Source organism: Helianthus annuus, chromosome 8 (genome assembly GCF_002127325.2).
Source record: "Helianthus annuus cultivar XRQ/B chromosome 8, HanXRQr2.0-SUNRISE, whole genome shotgun sequence".
NCBI classification, from domain to species: Eukaryota; Viridiplantae; Streptophyta; class Magnoliopsida; order Asterales; family Asteraceae; genus Helianthus; species Helianthus annuus.
The window spans coordinates 97236865-97241121 of NC_035440.2; the positions used below are offsets into that span (position 1 = coordinate 97236865).

The 4257-nt window shown below is 35.2% G+C and overlaps 1 long non-coding RNA gene across 2 annotated transcripts; it reads left to right on the forward strand.

Annotated features, from left to right (window-relative positions):
- The first annotated feature begins 309 nt into the window (after nucleotides 1-309).
- On the forward strand, nucleotides 310-2392 carry LOC110873509. Of its 2 annotated transcripts, XR_004864224.1 has the most exons (4): nucleotides 310-590; nucleotides 682-778; nucleotides 1111-1204; nucleotides 1773-2392. It is a non-coding gene; the product is annotated as an uncharacterized LOC110873509 (long non-coding RNA). The 2 variants fall into 2 exon arrangements; XR_002555218.2 differs by having other exon boundaries at nucleotides 682-1204.
- The last annotated feature ends 1865 nt before the right edge of the window (nucleotides 2393-4257 follow it).

The window sequence follows — 4257 nt, forward strand, 5'->3', positions numbered from 1 at the left end:
CTCAATTCTAGTTATAATAATAAAGGAAAAGTTTGCAATCCCATGTGTCAAAATTCTAGCCAGTCCACGTCATCCTATCCTAGGTGTAATTTTGTTAGATTTTTCAATTTTTGTGTATTATTAATTCTTTCAAATATGCTGAAATGTTTAGGCGGCAAGATCTCTATGGATTCAATTTTTGAATTTGAATTCCATTTACTCATCCCAAGAAACCCATTACCCTGTCCTCTCACTATCAACTTTTGAGTTTCTGTAAGTATTGTTTCATATTCTCCTACAGAAACCCTTAATGGTTCACAACAACAAACAAAAACTCACGATTTCAAAATTCAAACCAACCTTTCTCTGCTTAGTTCTCTCTAAAAAGTTTTGGACGATTCCTCTCATTCGATTTCTCAATTTCATGACCCTATCTAGCGATGGTGTGGTGTTTATTGTTAAAATCCGCCGACTAAGTGTTTCAGTGGCGGGATTCTCGAGCAGATTGGTAGGCAACTAAGACGAGATTTCGATGGTAGATGGTGATTTAGGCAGGTTCCGACAACGCGGTTCTGATTTATCAGTTGCATGTGTGTTTTCTGACAAGCAAGGTAAGTCAAGCGACCTTTTTTTATTTGTGTAGGTCATGTGTTTTAGTTTTTGTTACTTCTAGCAACTGATGTTGAAAATTTGTAATCTTAGGGACTTTAATGATGGCGGTGGTAGATGGTGGTTGTATACTTTTAAGAGGGTTTTCTGTTGAAGTGGTGGGGGACTTCTCTGAACTCGAAGGTTAAAGGTTGCTTCCCACCTTACGAAGCAAGAAAAATTGTAATCAGACTTTATGTTACCATCAAACTCATGTTTTTTAGGGTTTAGTGGGTTGATTTTGCTATTATATTGCTTATCTTTGAGGCCTTTGAATTTGGTTCTTGATTGAGTTTTAGATGATAAACTTGTAATTTTCAGTACCAACAAAATAAAGCAAGAAAATTTGTAATTAGTTTGTAATTTTTCCAATTTTTTTAATTCGTATGGTTCTTGTGATGGTGGCTGATTAGTTGACCTAGACTATGTATGAAAGGGATTTTTATGTTTACTTGTTAATATTGTAGTTGAAACTATGTGTAGTAATGCATTAGGATCACCCCAACCTGATGATGATAGGAGGAAGTGGACTTTGCAAGATGGATCTTTTCATAACAGAGACATTACTATGCATGAGGTTAGTCAAATCTGTTTTTTTATTGTTGGATTAATTGTATTATTTGTTTTTAAGTTTATTTTATTTTAATTCAATTTATTCACAGATCAAATTAATTAAATCAAAGCAATTTGATGTCTTATTGATCATGCAATTTGATGGCTAATATGGGTTATCTATATATTATCAATTTCCCACAACAGACTGAATGGACCCGAGCTGCAAGGACTCGGGTATTACGATTTTGGATGCTAAACTACAAAAATGGTTCCGGTGGTTTGAAGTTGTAGCAAAATATTTTCCAATTATCATAGTCTTTAAAGGTTCATCATTCATTTATAAGTACATGTATCAAGTTGTTCTTAAAATGCTGAATATAATATGGGTTTGATGTTCTTGTTTTTTGCAGTGACGTTTCCAATAACAGTCTTGGGTAAAATATGACCCTAATATACCTGTTTATATTTATGTGTATCAAAATTTATACTTATGTTTGAAAAAAGGGCACCAATTCAATATATGTGGTATGTATAGTTTACTATTTTTCTCATAGCTGACTACACTTATATGCTTTCATTTTTTAATGCAGGCCTTTCACAGTTGCAGGTATTGCACGAGGTATGGAAATCTAGGGATGAGCAAATGGTATCGGGTACCGGTTCGAAACCAGTATCAAATTTCCCGAACCGACTCAATTTTTGGTACCGACATTTTGCGTTTTCGGTACGGGTTTGGTACCGGTTTTTACATTCAAATAACGGTCAGTACAGGTACCGTAACGTACCGAGTATTTTCGGTACCGGTTCCGATACCCATTTTTTGGGTTTTTCGGTACCGGTATTGATATCGGTTGGTACTAAGCTCGTCCTTATGGAAACCTATAGCTGGAATTGAAAAAGATTTGGAACACACGGTAATCAAAAGAAACTCTGTCATGCATTTTTTTCACCAACTATGTGTAGCATTTGGAACGCACGGTTTTCAGCGGAAAGGATTGTAATTCGTTCAAAGTGGTCGAATAAATAAAAGAAAGAACGTTCGAGCGGGTAATGAATAGATCAAAACTAACGGGCATCTCTTGGAGCGAACGGAGAAATTTTAGTTTTGTAGTATAATTTGTATTTTGATTTGGTTTTTTGGTGAATGTAGATTGTAATTGTATATGTCATTCGTAGTAACTTGCTATGTCGGATGGTTTTTTTGGTTTAACATTAGACGTGCTTTGTTTGCTTGTCAAAAAAAAGTATGGATCGTAATACGAAAATCTTTATACAATTATATAGATTGGAGTATCTCTATTGATTATAATGTTGATTTTAGAGAAAGACTTAGGGTGTTGGTTAATTTCTTATCGATGATAACCGTAAGCTCGAGCTTTAGTTACTTGGAAAAGTTTAAAAAGCATAAGTACTTTTTTAACAGATAAGCTCCTAAAAGTATTTATATATAGTTAAAGGTAGAGGATCCTGTAAAAAGTGCTCAAAGTGTGAGAAGTGTAAGAAGTGTATTATAACACTATATATAATACTATATAACACCATATAAGCACCGTATAACAATATGTAACAATATATAATACCATATAACACTATGTTACACTACATATCATTATATAACAAATATAACACTATACATCTATCATAGACATGCTATCAGACAACCTATAGTGTTATATTTGTTATATAATGATATATAATGTTACATAATGTTATATGGTATTATATGGTGTTACATATTGTTATACGGTGTTTATATGGTGTTATATAGTATTATATATAGTGTTATAATACACTTCTTACACTTCTCACACTTTAGGCCCTTTTTACACTATCCTTACCCTATAGTTAAATCCTATTATTTGTTTCTTTTTTACTTTAAATACCGATGGGTTCTTCTATAGGTTTATATTATTTTGTTTTATAGTTTTAGATTCATAATGTATGATCTCAACATGTAACGAGAGTTAAAGTTAAAAAAAGAACTTTTTGTTGAATGTAACAAGGGAAATGATTTAATGATAACACTAAAAACCTTCAGAGAAGGGAAGCTCTCGGTATGTTAAACAAGGAAACCCACCGGAAACCTATTCCGGCGGGTGTTCAGGCTAGACTAACAAAGTTTTATGTTACGAATCTTCCGGATCGTTGCAGTGGGGCAGATGTCGCGAATGTTCTTAGAGGCGTTGGTATTATTTTCGATATCTATATTGCTCGTAAAAGAGACAAGCAAGGGAAGAGGTTTGGTTTTGTCACGTTATTGGATGTTAAGAACAAGATGGAGATGATCAAGACGTTATCTGCGATTCGAATGGGGGAGTATAGATTAAAGTTTAATATTGCCAGGTATGTGTTAGAAGATGGGGAGTTTAAACAGCCGAAAGGTAATATGAGCCAGGGAGGATCTGATTCTTCCGGTTCACAGGAGGTTAAGGGTGATAATGGTTTTAAAAAAGACTCGTTCGTGACTGGTTTGTCTTTCAAGGATGCTTTCTCTGGAGTGGCGAAAGGAAAGACGGTTGAGGTTGAGGAAGATTTTAATGCTTTAAAGGAATTGTATGGGAGGGTAGTGGTGGTGCGTTTGAAAACTCTAAGTGAACTGCAGAATGTTCAAAGGATCATGAAGGAATTGAAGTTGCAGGATGGTGTGATACGTTGCTTGGGGGGTTTGGTCATTATGATTGAATTTAAGAATAAGGACCAGGCTATAATGGCAAAGGATGAAATAAAATATCTAACGGAGCACTTTGAGGCTCCGGTAATCTGGGAAGGACAAGATTTGGAGTTCGAACGGATCGCGTGGCTAAAGGTTTATGGAGTCCCCTTATGCTTGACTGATAACATGATTATTGATGATGTTGGGAGTTTGTTTGGGAAGGTGGTCAAAGGTGCTAGAGTGGATCGTGTCGGTCTGGATAATTCCTTTCAGTTTGTGGGAGTTCTTGTGAATCATGGACTTCGCATACAAGAGTTTGCTTTCTTACGTTGGAAAGGTAAGACGTATAAGGTTTGGATTTCCGAAGATCCTACGGATTGGCTAGAAGATTTTGTGGCCGAGGACTTGTTTGACGATAGTCC